At 39.9% G+C, this 24,383-nt stretch overlaps 1 protein-coding gene across 3 annotated transcripts in view; it reads left to right on the top strand.

The window, feature by feature from the left end:
- Positions 1–24,383, top strand: part of AFAP1L1 (actin filament associated protein 1 like 1) — a 131,787-nt gene that overhangs the window by 21,346 nt on the left and 86,058 nt on the right. Inside the window, exon 1 of one of the 3 annotated variants that reach the window (XM_089659454.1) lies at positions 12,106–12,209. The exons of the other annotated variants lie outside the window; for them this stretch is intronic. The gene's annotated coding sequence lies outside the window, so the exon portion shown is untranslated. Of the gene's footprint in view, positions 1–12,105; positions 12,210–24,383 lie in introns of those variants that run through there. 3 annotated transcript variants of the gene reach the window in all.

Here is a 24,383-nt window from a genome sequence, read left to right as displayed (position 1 = left end):
AGGTAGATCAGTCAGGAGTATGGATCCTCTGTCCGGACACCAGCCTCTAGTACAGCTCGTCTTCCGCTGGGGGTCTCACCGAGCAGATGGCACAACGCCAAGCTGATACAGCCATTCATATCAGCTCTGCAGATTTTGATTCTATTTGAGTTTTTTTACATGCGTTTTATTATGGAATAGAGGATTTAAACAGAAGTGGATGTCTTTTAATGAACGTCTTCTTGCAGTCCCTAGTATACCCCAGAAAATAAGAGAATCCACTCAGGTCTACCGATTTCACTATAATATGTTGGTTATTAACCACTTGCCCTCCAGAGGATTTACCCCTCTTACTGACCAGGCCATTTTTCGAGTTACCGTGTTATTTTAACTGACTATTGCGCGGTCATTCAAAGCTGCACCTAAATTAAATTTACATCCTTTTATTTCCCCGCGAATTGAGCTTTCTTTTGGTGGTATTTGATCGCCTGTGCAGTTGTTTTTTTTTTGTTTTGTTTTTTTGCACTATGATTAAAAATACCGACAATTTTGAGAAAAAAACAATATTTTTGACTTTTTGCTATTAAACATGTCCAGTAAATTTTTTTAAAAAATATCAAATTTCATCATAAATTTAGGCCAAATTCTATTCTGCTACATCTTTGCTACAAAAAAAATTCCAATACATGTAAATTGGTTTACGTGAAATTTATAGCATTTACAAATGGTGGTGTATATATATTGGGATTTTTTTTTTCTACTAGTAATGGCGGCGATCAGCGACTTATAGTGGGACTGTGTCGGGCATTCTGACACTGGGGGAACTGACTTGGTGTCACTGACATCCCCAGTGACACCAATACAGTGATTAGTGCTAATAAAAAGCACTGACACTGTACTAATAGCACTGGGCAGGAAGGGGTTAACGTGGGGTGATCAAAGGGTTAACTGTGTGCTGTTTTACTATGGGGGCTGTGCGTCTGCTTCACTGTAAGCACACTGAGCCCTCCCCCCCCCCCGGCAGGTCCCGGTGATTGATCATGGCATGGGTAGGGCATGTGCGCACCTCACGCACACCCCCTACCTGGAAATGCTAAATCATGTGTATATATACGTGATTTTGCGCACCCGTGCCACCCTGTAGCAGTATATCTGCTATAGGGCGGGCAGGAAGCAGTTAAAGACACAGTTAGTGTGATATATTGACTAGATAAAGTATTTCCAATGATATCAGGATATAACTGCTAGAATTTTGGAAAATCTTTTCAGCTACCCAACACTTTGGCTCACGCCATTGACCTCTAGATCTGTATAACTTGTAGACATAGCATACGGCCTGTCTAAGGTGACCGGGTGGATAGGGTAACCCAGCCATCAGTATCCCCCCTGCTGAGCTCATTTCAAATACAATTCCTAAAGCCTACAGAAAGCTGGGATATTCCCACCCTTAGCACCTCCACCTCCACCCTGCTTTCTGATTCTACAGGATAGGAGCATTTCCTTGTTTTCCGGCTGTGTCTCTCCCAGCTCCCCCCTCCTTCTCCAGTAAGACCTGGCTCCAGCACAGGATGCAGCTCTCACAGGAAACTTCTGAACCGAAATCTCTGACCTTGGAGCTGCACCTGATCTATCCCCCCCCAGAAGGGGAAGGGAAGGGCTGCCTCTGACCACAGGAACAGCAGCTACAATGGGTGGGGGTTTTCAAACCTTACAACAATATACCTACAGCTGGATGGTGGGGGAGATATGCAGCAAGAAAGAAATCTGAAATATTTCAAGTGGCTTATCAGCATTTCATATCAGTATTGTGCAATGTTAATAACTAACAAAAGTGCATAGCAAAGTAAAATCAAATCAGTGGAGTTCTTGCACAAATAAATTCATTCCAGTGATCAAAGAAAACGTCTACTGTGATTTGTGTCAGCACAACCGTTACAAGTCGGTGCTTCTCATACACTTCTTTTCTGCACATTATGCACTCTCTTGCATCCTTTTGTGGTTTAGATACACAATCAAAGTGCTAGCTGTCTTACAGAATGGAAAAATGAGGCTTCTGTGGAAATAAATTACCTCCGTTTTTATAAACAAAATGTGTGATTTTTGGCCAAACTTAGTTTTATGGTCAGGGTGTCGTGTAACATATTTCAATAATTTACTTACATTATGTTTTTACAATTATTATTATACAGGATTTATACAGCACCAACAGTTTGCGCAGCGCTTTACAAAATGATGATCCTTATGTGTCACAATGACACCAGAACAAGAAAAGGACAGGGTCACCAGGCCAGTAAAGCTCAGATGGCACTAAAAACCTTAAAGCCGTACTCCAGGTTTAATCTTTACTACATATTTACATTGGTCTAGCCTGGTCCAATGTAAGTATGCATGTAGGCAGGTGCAGTCTGCACATGCCAAAGCAGGTGGGGCTCAGTAGGGGAAGGAAGTTGTGAAGAACATGGCTCTTTTATGTCTTCCTTTGGTCAGAGGGAGATAGCTGTCCGATTGGATGCTGGTATCTCATGTAACCCTGGTGGCCATCTTGGGTCACGCAGAGTCTATTTTAGGCTCTGACCCTGGGGCTTGGCATGCTTTATGCAAGCGGCTAGGACGGGACAGATCCCCCATCAGACAGGGACAGTGCTGAGCAATAGGGAAAGGTTCTGGAGGAGGAGGGAGAGTGTGAGCCTTACATCTACGTCATCAGGAAGCTTCCCCTTTTGGGTTGGACTGTTCAGGCCGCATTCCACCCCTTATGACAGATGCTGTCAGAATCCTTTTGCAAGTGTCTAGTGTAGCAACAGGTTTCCTATCTGACAGGGTAAGCACTTAGCAGTAAGGACAGTGCAGGGAATACGTCTACCTCTCTTCAGGAAGCCTCCCCTTTGGGTGTGGACAGGTAAGGCCACATTCTGCTCTTTGTTGTAGACACTGTCGGTATCTTTGAGTCTTCTGACATCTGTCTCTGCTCGGAAGCGGCTCCAGATGAGTGTGCCTACCCGCCAAATAATTTGTGTTCGAACTTTTTCTACAACATATTTTTGTTGCCTGACTTGGACTCTGTGTGTTACTACCCTTCATACCATGCTGCACCTTGCTGTCATGCATATCTTGAATCCAAGAGGGTGCTGTAGAAGCTGACAATCACTGTACTGTTAGCACTACTACAGTGATAGCTACGATATTTCAGGTCAGCGCCTAAAATTTTATGACATCGCCACTCTTTCTCTCCACCTTCACTGGTCAGCTTCCCCAGTGGCCCCTGTAGTATGAGATATGCAATAGTCCAAGATCATATAATGAGTAATGTAATGGAATCTTCTATTCCTTCTACCAGTCCATCCCCCACAGTTATTACCTTTTTTGTACCACCAGCCCCTTCCTCTTAGATTGTAAGCTCCAAGGAGCAGGGCCCTCCTAACCCTCTTGTATTGAACTGGTATTGTTGCTGTATTGTCTCCCTTTTTATATTGTAAAGCGCTGAGCAAACTGTTGGCACTATGCAAATCCTGTATAATAATAATATAAGGAATTTGGCTTTAAGGCTGCATTCACACGTTTGTGAAATTGTGGTGTGTTATGTGTTGCATTAAGGTAACCCAGGAGCATGCCACCTGAGATGGCAATGTGGACACTCTAGCCTTGGTGTCCCCCCTCCATGACTGCTGCCTGATGCAGCCAGCTCAGCTTGCCTCATGGTGGGAACACCTCTGAGGTAACCCTTCATTACGATGAACAATTCCTTATTGTGGTGCTTTGCCCTCTACTGTATAGGATGTAAAGGATGCCCTCTAATGTTTGGGTGTCATTCACAATGAATGGCATTGCAGCACACTGGACAAAGAGCAGGTGCATTTCCTTGTATTGGGTAATGTAAGCATTTTACTGTATGGTACCTCAAGGCACAAATCTGAATGGGCCTACAAGAGGTTCTAAGCTTTTTGTTGCTGTCCATGTTCCCCGTCCTGAGTTAATTTTACTTCACTTCCTGTCTTGCTTGTGCTCTTGTACCAGAACAGGAACAGAACTAACAACAATAAAACCAGAGTTTAGAACTCTACCCCATGCAATCTCAAGCAAAAAAGTTTATGTTGGAGTTTGGCTCCATGTTATGTCTAAAACTTGGTACTGTGACATGTAGATCTGTACCTGGTATACTGTGAAGAGTAAGATCAGCTTTTTCAAACACAGGCACCTCAGTGTGTGGCCATGTTGTATGAATGAAGTGCTATACTTTCGTCCGTGGAGTAGCAAGCATTTTTGTTCGTCGTGCAAGCTCTGTAGACTGAATCCACAATGGCACATTTATTGGCTGTCTGCTCTCCCCCCGGTGCTCTGTGGCCAGCTTGTGGGTAGATGTCCAAAGCTCTGGTGGATACATAGCTGCCAGCTTGTGCTTGATACTGAAGGCTTTGTATAAGAGGAGCTGAAACCTGAACACTAGTCCATTCCTTACATCATTCATATGGGGATGGCTCTTTGTTTACTCAGTGATTTACAAGGTATCATACATGCCTGGACTGCTCTGACTCTGTCAATAAGCTCCTTTCAGTGCCCTAACAATGACATGTCACAACAGTGAACATTGAACAAGTACACCTTTGTTTTTCAACTGTATCACAAGACAATTACTGCAATCTGAGCAGTTCATTGCTGCTATAAAAATAAATGACATAACATATATTTTTAGGACTTTAAAATTGAAAATACTGACCAATCACAGAGACCACAGTTACATCTATTCTGATGTGTAATGTACACTAGGGGAAGATGGCAGTTCCATTGGGAGGGTGAGCTGTATGGACTGATGTGACGAGGGCAGGCTAATGTTTGCATTGTGCGGGGATGTATGTGTGAGTGGATAGATGTGACGGAGGTTGATCATTTGTACAGAATGTTTAATAAGAGTGAGACAGATTTGTTGAAACTCTTTATCACCCATAGGGGAGTACTGAATATACAGCACATCTTAATGGGAGTACAGTTGTAGCTTTAACAAGCATTTAGATGTTCTAGTGGACTATTGGGAAAATCTTTGTAGATGTATTCCAGAATGTTTGTTTAAATGCTTGCTAAGGCTTCAAAATTAACCTAAAGTATTTAAAATAACACTAACTTCAGTGCCTTAAATTAAAATGTGCTAAAGGGGTCTAGAGGGCCTAGTGAAGAATAACCAGTCTGCACAAAAATACGTTTTTCAGCAGATATCACATGGTCAAATGCCTAGGCATCTGGTCACGTGACCAGCCACTTTGGAAGAAACATTGGGGGTTATGTGCTAAAGCTGGAGAGTGCAAAATCAGGTGCACTACTGCATAGAAACCAATCAGATTCCAAGTTTTATTGTCAAAGCTTAATATTACAAGCTGATTGGCTACCATGCACAGCTGCACCAGAATCTGAGTGAACAAGCTTTAGTAAATCTCCCCCATTGTCTCCAGGATGGGTATTTCAGATGTTCATTAGACATATATGGATTTAAAATAATGTAGATGGCAGTTTTTAGGTATGCTTACATGTGTAGATTGTAAGCTCCAAGGAGCAGGGCCCTCGAACCCCTTGTGTATTTTATTGTATTGTTCTGTACTGTCATGTATTGTCTCCCATTGTAATGTACAGCGCTGAGCAAACTGTTGGCGCTATATAAATGCTGTGTAATAATAATAAATAATATAGATTTTCTAGATCAGTGGTCTCCAAACTGCAGCCCTTTGCTTGCCTTTAGCTGGCCCTTGGGACACTATTTAATTCACTGACACCAATGAAAGGCACAATTCCTCCTAATGACACCAAAGATGGGCAACCAATGAGATAAACGATGGGGCATAGTCCCCGCTCCCTCCCAATGACCCCAATAATGGGGCCCAATGACACCAATGAAAGGGCACGATACCTCCCAATGACGCCAATGATGGACAACCAATGAGATAAATGATGGGGCATAGTCCCCCCTCCTAATGACACCAGCAATGGGGCCCATTGACACCAATGAAGGAGCACAATACCTCCCAATGACACCAATGATGAGGCATAATTCCTCCCACTGTCACACAATGATAGGGGATTGTTTACTCCCACTGATGCTGGAAACATTTTCTATTCCCATTGGCCATAGTCCGACCCCCTAAAGACTGAAGGACAGTAAACTGGCCCTTTGTTTAGAATGTTTTTGGAGACCCCTGTCTAGGTTATCACTAAATTTTTAAACTCTGGTTTTACTGTAAAAGCTTAAAAATACATGTTTGTAATTAAAATCTTAAAAGCAGATGTCTTTGCAAAGAAGAAATTAAATACCTTCTCCAATTCCCGTACCACTGAACACCGCTATGCATTTCTGTCAACCCAATCCTGAGAAAAACATGGCTCTGCCATGCAGCACAGCCCAATCGGTAGGTGATGAGGGGACCTGATCTTTGATGTAGTTTAGTTCTCCTGCCCATCCATTATATAGAGGTGAAAGGAGAAGCAGCATAATATGCTCGTCTCTCTTTCACTCTACCTTCCCCTACTATTAACCTGCTCCTTACACTGCAGCACACCTGATTAGTGTCTTGTGCTGTTCTCCCATCCCCCTGTCCAAGCTCTGCTGATGGCAAGTCAAATTCAGGTACTAACATTACTTGCACTTAAAAAATTATATAAACACACTAACAAATTGAAGCCAAACTCCAGCTAATTCTAAGAAATTACAGCAAACTTTTTTTTTTTTTTTTCCTTTTTGGGTTAAAGGTTTTACATAAAAGCTGAGGATTGTCAGCAACCCTGTTAGTGTAAAAATGGTTTGTTTCATTTCTATAACTAATACATTTTGCTTTGCTGGAGAGCTTGTTCTTTTGAGAAACAACAGACTTACTGGCTGGATCACAGAATGAAAATCGAAAAGAGCCTAAGAAGAAAACAATTGCAGCCATTACATGTAAGAAATTGTAAGGTGCAATATAATACATGTTTACTTTTGGATTTAATACTGCTTTAAAGTGTTACTAAACCCACAACAGTAAAATCAGTCTGTATATGCAGTAAAGCATTCTTGTTATACTCACTGTGGAACCTAAGTGCTTAATCCTCCACATTGTGTAAAATGGCTGTTTTGATCTGGTCTTCTCTGATTCTCCCCTTCTTCTACAGTCCCCATTCCACCTGCTACTAGTACAGATCCCTAGGAGGCACTCTGCGCATGCTTAGCTTGGTGTGTATTGCTAGAGAGGTTTTTTGTTTTGTTTTTTTGTTTTTGAGCGGGTGCTTGTGATCGGCACAGGGCCAAATCAGCAGTGTCCGGACAGAGGGTCAGGGGTCATGCAGCCTCATGGGATAGTCAGAGGAGAATGATTACTCCTCCTCCTACAAGGTTAACCACTGCTCAGCTGGACATTGATAAAAGTCACAAGACTGCTATATACTGCTGATGAGAAAAGGTATTTGGCAGTTTAAAGTTACTAAAATAATAGCATTTCCATGTTCTGTGTACTGTGGGAGACCAGATATAGTGAATGCAGGGTGTGGGTTTGGTAACACTTTAACTTTACTTTAGGAAACCAAATATTCGCTGTTTCAGGTTGTAGTGACCTTGTCAAAAATTGTATAATTACGGAGATGGTGTTTTCTGCATTGTTGTAAATGGGTAACCAGATATTTCCTAGAGGTATCTCATGTGTCATTTGGTCCCTCAATGAGACCACAGAGAAAATTGCTCACAAAGACACCATTGTTCTGTGTTCTGCACATAACCTTATTGTACTATCACGCTGCCTTATCATGCTGAACAGTGGTGGTGAGGTCTTATGTATGTGTATTATATTAATTATGAAGACTGTCACTCCAGGTATTTCATTCTTTACCACTGACATTGTTCAACATACCTGGGTCTTATTTAGAGAAATCTCTCAGTTAGACAGACCACAGGTTGCAGGAAAGAAAATCGCTTGATTTCCCCATCAACACAATTCGTGTTGATAGGGGGGAACCCCCAGCCGTGGAGCTATTGTGTTCTCCTGGCAGGGAGCCATCCCTGCCTGGAGAACACAATGATTATTGCTAGCAACTAAACCCGCTGGCAGTAATCACATGAAAAATACAACATGCTGGTTGTAGCCATGTCTCACAACAATCAACTTGGGTAAAATCAGCCAATAGATAGATGATTTGAAACTTTGCCAGTCCTTGCTGAAATTTGTACCATCTATGGTATGCTTTATCCTCTCTGTTCCACATCAGGCTTTGCCCACCCCTACTACAAAATCTCCCAACACTGATAGATTTACGCAAGTGTAGCCCTATTTTGGGGGGGGTTATGTGAAATGGCCCACACCAAACAAGCTATGGCGCTAACCTGTATATGAGTAGGCAATCCTGAGCCTTCGCTATATGGAAGAGGGGGTTGTGATAATACAAATGGCAGTGCCTCCACCTAGAATAGGGATCCTGCAATTGAGGAGACTCACCCCTTTCTAGGAATGTAACATGTAGACAACTTAAAGTAACTATACATAGCAGTATTAATGCACCCAGCTTATATTTCTAACATGAAAACATGTCACCACACCTGTATGAGATTAATGCAAAGTTTATATAAACCAGCCACATAAAACAGGATGCATAAGAATAACATTCAGGAATTACAATTTAGCATAAATTGGGAGGTTGCAATTATACCCGGGTATATGTGCATGTAGTATACAGAATACCTCCAACCATGGGTTATAGCGCTGTCCGGTTGCAGGGGCCCCTGGAGAGGTGAGAGTCAATAAGATGCACGCTTCCACTTTAGATGCTGTGATGGCGTCCAAGTAACATGCGGATGATTGCACTGCTTGTCTGAAGATCAGCGATGCATCACCTAAAAGGATAAAATGCCCTATCTAGCCTTACGCTTAGTCCCTATCCCTAAACTGGGCTATCACTGCAACCGAGCCTCTATCTGTCTAAGTGGCCGTCGGATGCCTAACCTACCTCTAGCCTAATCTTATCCAACGCTCCCTATGCTAATCCTAGCTAAAGGGGGATCCAGACCAATAAGGCTATTTAAGCAAAGAGGCTGCAAAGATACACTGCAATTAACAGAAAGTTCACCTGACAGTCTTATGCAGGTGAAAACACGGATCTATATATATATATATATATATATATATATATATATATATATATATATATATATATATATATATATATATATATATATATATATATATATATGACAACTATAAGGATTCTGCAGTGTGTAAATAGAATAATGATAATGAACCACAAATCTCTCTCTTACAGAGTTATTAGGGTTCCTATACAGAAGTTGAAATATAACAGAGGCAGACTTAATCTGCTTCAGTAACAACTACATAGATAGCAGCCTTGTTAATCTGGATCATTACTTACAGAATCACCATACAGTTCTCCCCAGATACATAGCACATGGTAGGCTGGAACCCTCTGCCTGATACTTCCTGGAAAACAAAACTATATAACATCCTGGGGTTTCTTGACCTCCTTGTAGGGGCAGGAAGCACACTTAGGGACTTGTCTGTAATGGGACCTCTATGGCAGTGGCTGTATATGAACATAAACAAACCACAACTAGTGTATAAAATAACAGTTCCCTACACTAGTATTTCCTGACAGGTACATGAATTAGCTGCAAGCACCAACAATTTCAGTGTGATGGCCAACATGGTTCTACAACACCCTTTAGGAATTCCCCCCATTCTGTTATTCAGCCATCAAATACCAGCTGTCAGTTGAAATTGGGAACCAGAGAGAGTTCTTATTAAAGACCCTACTACAGGGATGCCCTACAGGTTTACATAACAAGACCTCCTTCTCTCTAGTTCCCTGGTCCCCGCCTCCAGGACTTCTCCAGGGTGTCACCCATCCTCTGGAACTCCCTGCCCCAACCCATCAGATTATCACCTACTCTCCTCTCCTTTAGGCGCACCCTGAAAACCCATCTCTTCAGGGAAGCCTACCCCACGCCCTGCTAACTTGCCAACCTCCTCCACTCTTCCTACCACTCCATCCCCCACAGCTATCTCCTCCTGTGCCACTATCCCCTCCCTCCTAGATTGTAAGCTCGAAAGAGCAGGGCCCTCGATCCCCTCATGTTTTGCATTGTATTGGTATTGTTCTGTCACATGTTCTGTCCCCCTTTGTAATGTACAGCGCTGAGCGAACCATTGGCGCTTTATAAATACTGTATAATAATATATAAAAATACTCTTGTTGCCTGTAACAGCCATGGAAACATCCAGGTGATGTTTCCCTAGTACAGTTGGTTTGAGAGAAGAACAATCTAATAACATTGGGCAAGAAAATACATTTTTCCGTTTCAAACTATTTTGCTATGTGAAGCCCATTCATGCTTTTCAGGCTGGTAACGTAATCACACAGAACATAGCTGTTCTAGTAAATATAGTATCTATGGACCTTGAAAGTGTATGTAAACCTTAACCATGAACCATGGTCTGCTAAATATACCATTGGAAGCATACCATCAGAAATTAAGAAAGCAGGGTTGACCCCACGTGCTTTGGAATTCAGAGCCAAAAATATACTGTGTTGTCATTTCAAAGAGGAAAGTAGGAGCACACTGTTGCTGGAACATCAAAAGTAATTTCATGCCATGCATACTAGTATTTTTTTTTTTTTTTCAGCTCAAAAAAATACTGAAAAAAATGCTGGATAAAAAACCACTAGTAATAGCGTGTTTTTTAGTAGCACTCAGAAGCGGTTAGGACCATTAGCATTTTACTAGCGTTTTTACAGTACAAGTAGAGGAAAAAAAGCTGTTAGCATTTAGGAGCGTTTTAGCCATTTTTTTCTGCTGGAAAAATGCTCCAAAAAACTCTACAAAAGCAATTTTTTTTTTCCGCTCCTAGATGCTGAAGCTCAAACAATGCTAATAGCCTAAAGTAGTGTGCATGGACACAGAGTAACATTGTTAAACTTCTAGGAGCAGAAAAAAAATGCTAACAACAGCTTAAAGTGGTAGTAAACCACAAACAAAAACAAAAATAAAAAGTCCCCTGCAAGGTAATGTTATAATGTGCTAGTATGCATTGAATACTAGTACATTATATAAAAACCTACTTTAAAACAAATCCCTCCAGTGGCACGCTGTAACCCCTGTAGAGGCTTCCATCTTCACCCATCTTCCTTCCAGGTTCACGAGCTCCGGCATTTTGTTCAGGCTGTGCCGCGATTACGTCAATCCCGGGCTACGGCACACAGTTCTGAAGTAACGGCACAAGTCAAATGAAGAGAGAATATCTCCTAAATGGTGCACTTTTAGGAGATTTTAATTTTGCCTACAGGTAAGCTCTATTATACGCTTACCTGTAGGTAAAATTAAAAAAACAGAGTTTACTATCACTTTAAAAAACACTAGTGTGCATGGAGCCTTAAAGGGGTAAAAATGTGCATGTATTTCAACGACAACTAAAACCTGTTTTTGCTTGGGTTTTATTTTTTTTAGTTTTGTGTCAACATTTGTATTAAATATCTGTGCCTCTGTACTTTAAGTGCAGCTGTTTTACTGTAACTAATATGATTTGTGAAGTTTCTATATAAAGATCCATAAGTGCATGCAGCCTCATAATTATGAGTGTATATATAGTAAAGAAGTATGTGTAAGTACATATGTGGATTAAACAACTGTTGGAAGATATTTTCTTTTAGCATACACAGTCATTTTCACCTGTTGATCATTTATATCTGTGCCCTTGCAAAAATCTGGTAGATGTCAAGCTTAAAGAATATGTTACCCCAACAATTCATATTCCTGATATGAGCTTGCTGTACCATGTATTTGTGTTAAAAAGTATCCTGTTCTTTGTATTGCTTCCTTTTGTTTGAAATACCTGGTGTTTCTGAACTGTCAAAACTAGGTATATGCTTGTTGGGGAAAAAAATAAAAGCAGAACTTCCCGTTTTAGCTGACGCTTTAAACTTTTTTGGGTTTAGATTATTTTGTGTTGAAGCTTGTTTTTTTATTGTTTATAATGTTAGAATTCTGCTCCTATGAACTGCAATAACTGCATATCTTTAATGAGATAAGAAGGTCATGGAAGTCTTTTTATTTTGCCCTTTTAATAGCTCAGAAAACTTGAAAGATCTTCAGCTCTGGGTATTTGTTCAATTTCATGGCTATTTGGTCCTGAGTGTTCCTCTAATGAAGATGTCTGGACAATTTACCATACCCAATGGAAAGTAACTCATCTGAGGACCTCTGCTGTGACCTCTAGGTCTGTGTATATTTTATTGAAGGTAGATAGAATATCTGAAGGGTTTTACAAGGCATTGCTGGCCTATTCTAGAACCGTGAGAAGGTGACTCTCACTTGCACACAACTTCCAGCTACAGATGTTTTTTTTTCTTTTGCCACAAAAACAATAGTAAATAAGTAGGTTCAAAGTCTACCCAGCAGGATTACACACTTATCACCAACATGCTGGAAAAGCTAAAGAAAACTGTAGGATCTATCAGAACCCTAATTACCATTTAACATATCACATTATCCAGGTTCTGTAAAAGTACCCACAGAATTGTATAGTGGGACTATAATTTTAATAAAATGTTTTTACACAAATACCCCTGTGAAAGACTTTCTTATGGAAGCAGCCATTCTAGATACCATTCTAAATACACCAGCTAGATAATAGTTCTAGGGCAGTGATGCTGATCCTGTTTTTAATTTTACTATGAATAAAGTTGTCTGGAAACTAGTATATGGACTGGTAGGCTGTATCTGTGCCTTCTCAGATGGGTGTTTTATTTTACCAGCTTTCCTTCAACCACTTCAGCCCCAAGCCTATTCTGTTACTTCTCTCCTACATGAAAAATCAGCATTTTTTTTATGTCACACGTTATTTGCCTAGTGGTTTTTCAAGCGCTATTGTTTGGGAAAAAATACACTTTAATCAATTTTAATGCACAAAAAAATAATACCCAATTGTTTGATAAAATATAAAAGATGATGCTACACCGAGTAAATGGATACCTATCGTGTTACACTTTAAAATTGTGCATGCTTGTGGAATGGCGACCAACTAGGGTACATTTTTTCATAGGCAACAATTTAAAAGCCTATACAGGTTACCAGTTTAGAGTTACAGTACATAGGAGATCTAGTGCTACAATTATTGCTCTCGCTATAACATTCGCAACAATGCCTCACATGTGTGGTGCAAACACTGTTTACATATGAATGTATGACGTATGCATCTGCACGGGGGTGCTTTAAAATGTTTTTTAATTATTTTTACACTGTCTCTCTTTTTAATTTTTTAACTCACTTTTATGGCTATCACAAGGGATGAACAATATCCCTTGTGATAGCTGGAGCAGTGACAGGTCCTTCTTATGGAGAGATCTGAGGTCTATTAGACCCCAGATCTCTCCTCTGCCCTTAAAAACATCTGATCAAACCAATATTGGTTTGACCAGATGTTTTCACAAGCCAGTAATGGCTTGTTTAAATCCTGACAAAACCGGAAGTGACAAAATACTCATTACTTCCATTTTTTTATACCATAGAGATGATCTGGGACATTCCGGGCCTCAATCATACCTATGGTAAGGTGGCTGAACCACCAACTTCAGTCTTGGGCTCCCCAGTGCAACGGGAGAGCCTGGAAAGGCACCGGAAGGTAGGTGTGGGGGGGCACCCCTTCTGCTAATTAGCCACTAGGATCACTTTTACATAAAAGCCCTTATGCAGCTGAAAAAAGATACCAAAAGGATGCCTGTAGCTGCAGGTATCATCTCGATAGAACCACTTCAACCTGGCAATTGTGAAGGTATGTCACAGAGTCTGAAGTAGTTAAACTTCTGGCCACATTCACACTTGAGCTGAGCTTCTTTGGTTATTGTTAGAGGTATTTTTTTTAGCATTTTTTTCAGTGTTTTTTGCTTGAGTGTGTATTTGATTGTTTTTAGCCAATGGAAAGGGTGATACTCTTTTTCATGCACTTTTGCATGTTCCCACTAAAGTCCATTGGGACCAAAAATAGTTGAAGCTTGAATCTTGTAGCTCAAAAGACGCTCATATACTTTTTTGAGCTGCAAGCTTCAAACAACACTACACTCAGGTGTGAACAGAAACAATTAAAAATAATGGGATTTTTGATGTTGAGCGTTTTGGAGCTTAGCTGTTTAGCTGTGAATGGGACTTCACACATAGGGGGTAATTTATTAAGACTGGAGAGTGCAAAATCCGGTGCAACTCTGCATAGAAACCAATCAACTTCCAGGTTTTATTGCCAAAGCTTAAATGAACAAGCTGAAGTTAGAAGCTGATTGGCTACCATGCACAGCTGCACCAGATTCTGAGTGCTTCAGTTTTAGTAAATCTACACCATAGTATCCACGTAATAACACTGTGTAAGCAGTGTGATCCATACATGCATCAGCCAGTAACCAAGATATGGACAATAAAAACATCTATGCAATGTTATGATTTGGAAGGAATCTTCCAATTTACACAGTGCTTTACATATATATATTGTACATTCACATCAGTCCCTAACCCTCAAGGGGCGTACAATCTACGGTCCCTAACTCCCATTAATACATACACATACTAGGGCCAGTTTAGACAGGATCCAATTAACCTACCAGCATGTCTTTGGAGTGTGGGAGGAAACTGGAGTACCCGAAGGAAACCCACACAGGCACAGTGAGAACATGCAAACTCCAGGCAGGAGGTGCCGTGGCTGGGATTCAAACCAATGACCCTAGTACTGCCAGGCGGAAGTGCTAACCATTTAGCCACTGTGCTGCTTCCTTTGTTCTCTACATGCTTATATACTTTTGTTGTTCAAAAGCAATAGAAATTGATTACATATAACTTGAACACATAGAAGGAACCTGTCAATATCTGAATGATGCTTTGCATGTAATGCAAGCTTTGAAAGGTCAACTAATACATTCTCGATCTCTCTAACTGTCATATCCTCTTCTCTTTCTCAGTCTCTCTTGGGCTTCACTTACATTGCCCAGCAATGTTATGACCTCAGAGTTGTTCCTTCCTTCCTCCAAGAGATCATTTCCTCCTCATCCCAGGTGAAGGCTGAGCAGTCCTCCCTATAGTGTGTGCACTCTATTGATGTCTCTAGACTTCTGTTTACATGGTCCTAAATTTATCTGCCTTGTTTATTCTTTATGGTTCATCCATCAAAAGGGACACACATACTTCATATAGTTTGCTTCTATTTTGAGTGTGGTCTAAAAATGGTTTTGCTTCCTCTGTAATAAAACATAGGGCCTCCTAGCAACAAGGCTTTAAAAAAAAAAAGTGGCATGAACTTATATTGTAGCTCAGGGGTCAACATCTGAGCAATGAATTGTGGGAAAAGCCATATCAAAAAATAACTTGGAATTCTGACTGTTTGGAATGTGGGAGTTTATTGGGAAACCTGATCTAATGAGTGGGCATTGGCAGATCTGTTCAATGCATTCTGGTCTAAAAATGTGCATATAGTCAACAAAAATTGACAATCTTGTGCTTTGCCAATGCAGGGCAAAGCAAAAAGTTAATGCTTATAGCAGCTCCAACATAAACACTTCAGTTTGACCACTGTGAGGAAAGAAACAAGTGGTGGCAAATGACCCATCATCCTTCCTTCTATGTTACATGGTCATACTGGTGGGGCTGGCTTTAAAGTCAACCAGTTATTTTGGTCTGCATGTCCAAAGGTTCACTTTTGAGCTTGGTTTTAAAAGTCAGTGACTGTATGTCTATTAAATGTAGAGTTCTAACAACAAATAAATATATTCCAGGTTGGCAGTTCTGGAAGAGAACTTTTCAGCAGCTGCCAACCATAACAGGGGATTCCCCGATCTTGCTCCAGGAATGGGCCGGCAAATTCCTATTCTACACAAGATGATTCTCCTCCCAAACACTATATGAAAGTGATACTGTAGAGATTTGTCAGTATGCTACTAATGTTAACACTTCAGAAGTACCTGTTCTTGTTAATCTAATAAACAAACACTTTACAAACACAGAAGCTGCAATCCTTCTGAAGATTCTAGTTGTCCGCCTGCCTCTGGTTTAAATCAGCAATTATCTTGAAAAATCGTCTCCAAACTGCGAATGTGGCACTTTGCTTGCCTTTATCCGGCCCTTGGGACACCATTCCTTCCAATGACACCAGCAATGGGGGACTATGCCTTCCACAGTGATGGGGCACTCTTTCTTCCCAGTGACACCAAGGATGAGGCACTATTCCTACAATACCAATAATTGGGCACTATTCCCACTCCTATTGAACAGGGGTGCTATGTCCTCTTTTTTTTTTTTTTTTTGCATTATTTACTCCCACAGTCCGGCCCCTCTAATGTCTGAAGGACAATAAAACTAGGCCTTCATTTAGGAAATTTGGAGAAGCCTGATCTATAACAAGGTGGCTTTTCTGAAAGTATGAGAGCTCGGAGAGATGACCTCTTCATTTTGTTTTGTGTTTTGCTGTGCCTTCACTGTCCAGGAGGTGACCAAGCTGTAGAAACAGACAAGAACATGAATCTTTTGACAGGTAAATCGGTCCCATATTTGTATTTCATCTCTGTATTTTAGCTGTTTGCCTGAAGTTCAGCTTTAAATTGATCATATGCATATGTAAAATATTAAAACTAAAAAAAAAATGCATTATATTGTGTTCCACTAAAAGTATCTTAGTAGTCTTTAGTGACATCTTTGTATTAGAGGACAAAGTGATAGATTGAGCAGTAATTTGAGGTATAAATACACAAAGTATAAATAACATTTCTTTTCATGACATGCCAGAAAACAAAAAAGTAACAAGCTTTCCAAATTTCTTTGTTTTATGTTTTGACCTTTTGTCTACTGATTAAAAGCCTAAAATACCATGTAAACAAGTTCCTTTTAATGTGTGGAACTAACCAAGAATAGTTGTAATCTGCATGGGTTATGATCCTTTGAAACCTAGTCTTGTTCTAAATTGTTTATTCTCCAAAGAGGAAATTCTACAACATAACTCCAAAAAAAGCATTGAAAGGCTACAGCAAAAGTGAAGTTCATGTATTGTTTTCAAAGACCCTGGAAGGTCACAATGAGGGGATGAAAGTGTGAACTTGATTGGCTGAATGTTTGGCCCTACCTGTGATTAATGTTATATTAAGTTTTACTGTCTTATACAGCGGGGGTTGTTGTAAAATAATATTCTCTGATTGTTACATTCCTAGGTATGACATATTATTCTTTCTTTTACTTAAAACATTCTACAACTTAATCTGGCCATAGATGGATTGAAAATTCAGCTGGTTCAGCAGGGACCTGCCAAATGTTGATCCATATGTGGCAGCTCCCTCTCGACAGAAGTCAATCGAACAATCGACTTCTATGCAACGGGAATATTGCAGACACTGATCAGTGTATTCTAATGGCAGAGAGTCTCCACTGTCGGAATGGAATATCTCAGCAGGAAGGATTTCTTAACTGTGTGGATGGAGGAATCTGTTCGTGTTTTTTTTTCTTTTGTTCAGCCCACTAGCTGAACGAAAAAAACTATCCATCTATGGCCAGCTTTACTGATCACATATGTATCGCAAGGGGTGGATATAATAATCTTTAGCAGGGGTTCCCTGAGACCAGAAATTGTTTTCGAGGGTTCCTCCTGAGTAAACAGGTTGAGAGAGGCAGCTGTAGACCACGTCTGATGACTGAACCTGCTCAGAAAAGAAATGATTGCTACATTTTTACTCGTGACAGTCTGATGCTGACAGTGCTCCCCCTTCTCCTCTCCATAGACAAACGACAATTGTTCATAATAACAATCATTTGGTGGCCAGGTCATGCGTGCAGTGACGGCTGTCATGTTTTCCACATCGTTTATTTATGTGAAAAATGTTTTCAGTATTATATAAATTTATAACTACTCTACCACAATCTGAAATTCTGTGGCCAAGCTTTGTGCCAGTATCCTGGTCTGTTCAGTGTTGATAATATTTTAGCCTAGTGTACATCTGCATGGTTGGTTATATGCAGTGGGTACATGAGTTGATATAATATATGAAGTTTTGTGGGCTACAGATATGGCTTTACTTTAAAAAGGAAGGAACTGGCTATTCTTAAAAGATCCAAGCATTTTAAAATAAACAAAGACCCATCTAAAGTCCAGTCCTGGGTCTCACCACATCAAACCAATCAAAGGTTGACAGGTCAACTTTATTACTGACAAGCCTCATCTCCTGCAGGTTACAGAAATGATGATAAAGGCAACTGAAACTGTTGGGAGGTATGAATAAACCTATGTGAACTTTGCAAGTAGTTCTTGTTTAAGAATGGAAAGGGTGTTTACACATTAAGAAATCTTATTTTGTACTTGGTTTTATAATGCCTTTGGGTCCTTAACAGTTGTCAGAATTGGTGTACCACACCCTTGCTTTGTTTCTTTTATTACTGTTTGCGCTATAACCCAGAAGTGAAAATTTTAGAGAAAGTATGAAATAAATCATAAGATTTGTATTTGTACTTCTCTGCATTTACAGCCAGTCATTGCTTGATTGGATTGAATACACACAAAAATGCACATGTCCCTTATGTATTTCTGTCAGTACCTATTGTATATCATCCAGCTTTCTGAAATGATTATGAGGGACACTTTTTAGTACAAGGACACACCCCTGCAGTGCACCAAGTTACGTGAACAATAAAGAATTGATACTCAAACTACGATTGGCTAAACTCGCAAGTGAATTTTTTTTCTACTACTTTTTCTTTATATATATACGGTATATATATTTAGCATTGCTAACGAACAAAAGCATTAATTTAGGGTTGGATGGTTTCCATCAACTTAATGCTGGTAGTAACTAAATAATACATTTCTTTATAGAGGTCTATACATCAGAGCAAAAAAAGGGACATATGAGGAGGAAGGGGGCATGAGGAATTAGGTTCCAGAAGAGGGACCGTAAGGGACTGTTTGGTGCCATGCTATAAGGATGCCAGATGTTGGTTAGATATGCAGGTACCAAGGTAGAGAGCGTAAGTCGTTGTTTTTCCAAAGAACAACCTCTCCTGCAGATGTAGCCGTTGGAGGGATGAAACAAAGCATTTACCACTGACAGTGGTGATTACAATGATCAGCTACTAAGAATTTATGTAAAACCATTATCTCACAATGAAAAAAAACTTCATAAAGTGTGAGCTGAAATTTGGCTTCAATTTTCTTTCTTTCTCTTAGTTCTTTCTTGCTCTTTCTTTCTTGCTCTTACTTTGTCACTTTTTTCTTTTTCTTTCTTACTTTTTTTCTCTTACTTTCTTTCTCTTACTTTTTCTCTTACTTTTTCTCTTACTTTTTCTTTCTCTTTCTTTCTCTTACTTTTTCTCTTTTTTTTTCTTACTTTCTTGTTCTTACTTTCTTTCTCTTTCTTTTTCTCTCTTACTTTCTCTTTCTCTCTTACTTTTTTTCTCTTACTTTCTTTCTCTTACTCTTTCTCTCTTACTTTTTTCTTTCTCTTTCCTTTTCTCACTTTATCTTTCTTTTTTCTCTCTTACTTTTTTTTCTCTTTCTTTCTCTTTCTTTTTCACTCTCTCTCTCTTTTTATTTCTGCTTCAGACTTCTTTGTGTTGCTGTATCTTGCACTTCTTTTGCTGTAGCTATGACTGGAGGTTTGGTCCCATAGCCTGTTTAGAGATTCTGTATATAGCCCTACAGAACAACACTGCTTAGTCTACATGTGTTTATCTGCTGCTTCTCTGCAAATAGGATACATGAACTTTATTAGAGAAAAGACATTGAGTTTGACCATAGATGCAGCTACAAACTTATAAACACTGCCATCAACTGGTTGAAGAATATATCTCTACTGAACACCTACACTGATGTAGTTGTCCTACAAAAATAGATTAACATTGTACTCCAACAATATATATTTAACAAGCACCTTGAAAAACGTAAATCTAATAACTTCAATGGCTGTCAACCCACTCCTTGCTTCCCTTCTTGGCAAGTGCTTGACCCAGAACAAGCATGCAGTCAGTAAAGTCTCAAAAGTTTGAACGCCTGTCTTGCATTCTCTTTTTCAGGTTCCTGACTCTTTTTAGATAGTGAAGCAAAGATGATAATTTCAAACATCAATTCTGTAGCTTGCATCATCAATGGCAGTTCCCATATTTCTATGCTGAGGGGTTCATTTAGGCATTACATCTGCCATCCTGTAACGATTCCTTTACTTGATGAATTCCACTTATGCATGACATACCAAATGGAGACTAGTAGCATATCTGTAAAAGGAGCCTTCCTTGACAACTGTGTAGTCTATATGAAATATATGTTGTAGATTATGCTAATGTTATATAAATTCAGAGTTAAAAAAAATCATAAAATAGCAAAATTAACATGGTGCAGTATGTTCCGCTTTGCTTGCTTGACTGTGCTATATCATCAGAAGGCTTTCTGCCATGTTTGGGATCACAAACACCTGCAAGATAACAATTGGCCTGCAGTTGTGCTAGAAGTTGCTGGAAAATTATGATAGGTTGTAATATATACAAAGTTCCACACACATCTTTTGTTGAAGTGCTTTTCTGGATATTTACTGTATATCCATTGGATCCTGCATATCTCTTTTATACATAGATTTTTGGGGGTTGTGTGCTCTCCTGTGGACCCTAGCAGTGCCACATCCCTCCTCTTTTCCTGCCTTGTAAACTCTGATACCCTCATGATTGCATATGGATGTTTTTTAACTCCTGAAGAAGTTGGACATATTCAGTGAAGTTGGTTGCTTAGATTTCTCTGAAAATATTGTGAATTTTCTTTAGACTAATAATTTAGAATAATAGACAGGCAACATGTGGAACATAAGCATGCTGTTGTAGTTCTTAAAATGTTTTACTATGTGTGAGTCTTGCTGTATTGGGTGTAATTATGTACAATTTTTAATTTATGTGATTCTCTACAGAACAGGTAGATCTGCATGCAAATATTCGGATGATGGAGGTGCATGTTTTCATTCTCTGGCTACTTAAAGGTGTTTAATTCTTAAACTGGATTACAATAAATTGTATTCAAAGCCATTTTTGTTTTTCATTTTGGATAGAACAGAGAATGGCTAAAACCTGTTATATGTTTTTTTTTTTTTTTTTTTTTTTATGCTATCTTTGTCCATTGGAGAGATTTCTCTTCACTTCTTGTCTTGTAGCCACAAAAGGAAGTGGGATAAAAACTCCCTCAGACCGTTGTCACCACAAGAAGAATATGCTCAGGCAGCTTTTCAGAGACTGCCACTAACTTGCTGCCAGGGGCGGACTGACCATTTGGAAACTCGGACACTGCCCAAGGGCCCGGGGTCAGTAGGGGGCCCTATGAGATGCCCCTGGTACCTTTTTCATAGGCTTTGTTGAGTTTGGGCAAGGACACAGGGGCCCCATGATCCCCTATTGCCTGGGGGCCCCATGAGTTGTCAGTCCGCCCCTGCTTTCTGCCCAACAAATATTCAGTCAGATATTGTTTGAGTCCCAAGGAAGATGACATTTTTTTTGAGAGTTACAGGTTGTTCATATTTTATTCAGTTAGTGGCGGCACTGTTTATTGTGTATTAAAATAGTGTTCTGAATGCCCTTCCGTTTTTTTTTTGTTTTTTTTTATTCTGCTTTTGATACATCCAGTAGGCGCTCATCCTTTAATTTGTTGTTTTTATCCTGGCTGATGTTTTTAGCCAGGAGACTCTTCAGTTGAAGAGAATGTACCCATCAGACAGGAAACCTGACGATCGCAGTGTTTAGAGAAAAAATAAACTTTGCGTTGCTTTGTGCTTTACTCTAGATCTGTTGGACATCAAGACTATTACATCAATAACAAGAACACAACATCCCTTACTGTCTCTTGTAAATTAGCTGAGGGGATCATGGAATCCGTTCTAAAATGCCGTACATGTCAAGACTACTGAACACTGATTAGTCTAAACCTAAACTAAGATACTTGGCTTAGTGTTGAAACCAAAGCTTCTACACAGTGCAGTGTAGTATTGCCCATGTTGTCACCTGTTATATAAAGAAGCACACAAGGCAGAGATTGTATGCCAAATTCATCTTGCCATATTTTCTGAAAATGGATTAGTAGAAGATGAATTTTTAATTGGCTGCTATGTGTTTCAATCCACCTTATCAACAAAATCTGTTAATACACCTTATTGTTGTCAAAATGTTTTGCTAGATTAATCAACCAATTTAATCCTGGCATTAAGTGTCATAATCCAGAAGTCACAATGAATATAAATGAATGTACTGCAATATCAGAAGGAGCTGCTAGATTGTTTGGGTCCTCCTACCCTGCTCCAATGACCTTTCTGGGCCCAAATAACATTGACATACCCAGAACGTTGAAGCAGGCTTTATTAAAGGAGGCAAAAGACCTGGAACTAGTGGAGAATTTCAACTAAAGTCCTTATGGCATTGGGACCTTTGACTGTCCATGAAAAGTTTAATCCCCCAATGGGAGATTTGTAGACCACAGATTAAAGAAATTAACTCTAGAGTCATCCTCTAAAGGCAGAATTAACAGGTTTTAACAAACAGTAGCCAAACGCACAGTGATGGCCCATAGGCATCTCACCACATTGGTGCTGTCCACCAAGGCTACAGTTGGTTCCTGAGATGGCTACTCCCACACTCATTGAAGCTAGGTCGCAGATCCTGCTTGGAATCAGGTGAAAGGTAGCCTTACCAGGCCTACCTCCCAAACCTGCATCTCTTGGTCTCACTGCAGTCTCTCAGCGCATTTTACAACACAGTTCAGGATGGCAACCTCTTGGGCCTGCAGCTCTCTAAGAGAAGCCTGAATCAGTAGCACATGAACTCACTATTTTAGCACACTCAGTCCAGGCATAGCACAACCGTTTACTTCAGCTACATTTCTCAAGATGTTGTTATCCTTGGGTTTCAAGTTTTCCTATCAATGCCCTGATAAAGTTTGGTAAAAATACAGACTTTAATAAAATGGTTTTTACTAAATGTCTGTATTCTTATACTGAAAGTGAAGCAAAAAGAGCACCAAACAAATATCTCAAGAGTTATTTATATTGTCCAAACGACAACAGGAAAGCAAAAGGCTTCCAGAGCTTTTTGAGGGTCCACAAACTACCTCGATAGATCGACCGATTAGATTCCTTTTGGCCTTCCTGTTTGTGACAAGAATAAAGAATTTTTGAGACAGCTGTTTGGTGCCATTTTTGTTCACCTATTTCTTAGTTTGAGTGACCCCTTTGTCTTTGGGGGTCTCCTGCTTTTTTGGATTAGTTAAGCCATCAGGCTCAACCAAATATTCTTTTTGCCACCTCTCTTTGGACTTTATTATGACTTAGAATTTAGATGAACAGATGTGTATTTTAGAATTTATGCATGTTAAAAAGTGAAAATTTCCAATATATTGCATCAAGAACTTCTTGTGATGGTCAGTCAGCTGCACAAATTTGGATAACTGCCTGTGCAGGTCAGTTTCAATCAGTTGCAAAATAGCTTGTGACCACAGTGAAGCTTCATGTGTGGGGCATGAAAGATTATGGGAAATGGAAGAAAAAGCGTAATTGTGAAATGGGTCTGTATGCGGGGGCAGGTGGATATGGTCCCAGGCTGATAGGAATCTTTCTCTGCTATGAATGGGAGGATCCCTGTCGTTTTGTATACACGTCTCTGAACCACAACCATGAAATAAATCTGCACATAAGTGAAACATAAAAGCTTGACCCTCAAACCTACAAACAATTCTACTTTTGTCCTAAAGAAGAGATATCACTTATCAGTGCCCGGGGGAATGAGTGGGAACTAAGCACTCCATTAATCCCTATCCTCACACACTCAATTCACTCCCCACTTTCTGAAAGCTCAGAATAATTATCCACTCACAGCTTCCTTTTCTTTCTTCCAATTTATTTACAGGAAGCCTTTTAGATATGCTGGATGCTCAAAAAGATACTTTTGAGGGAACCTGTACTAAAAGGGCAATTAAACTACTTGACTTTGCAGAGTACGCCTGTTTGTTAATGTTTACTGGAGCAAGGAGCACAAGTGATTTGTAGGCAGTAAAATGTACATGTATCCGGTTTATATAACTTCCTACGTTTTGTAAAGTTCTTTATTTATTAGCAAAATTTCCATATTTGCTTTTGTGAACCAAGGCAGAAAGCAATCCCTAATCAAACTGATTTACTGCTGAAGTCTGGCTTCTATGAGTAAAGCCAGCCATCGATGGATCGGAATCTCAGCCGGTTCAGCAGGGATCGACCAATTTTCAATCCATCTATAGGCAGGCTGATTGTACTGAAGTCAATACGACTTCAGTTCAACCAGTCTGTTGTATTTTTTTCATGCGATCACTGCCGGTGGAATCCTAACCCTACCATCAAAGCTGTTTTCTTACCTTAGTCCCAGAGCTATAGCCCACTCCCATGTT

Source organism: Staurois parvus, unplaced genomic scaffold, assembly GCF_062004578.1.
Source record: "Staurois parvus isolate SC_StPar_1 unplaced genomic scaffold, SC_StPar_1.0 ptg001158l, whole genome shotgun sequence".
NCBI lineage: Eukaryota > Metazoa > Chordata > Amphibia > Anura > Ranidae > Staurois > Staurois parvus.
Note: the sequence above shows the minus strand (reverse complement) of the source record. Positions and strands in the feature narration are given on the sequence as shown.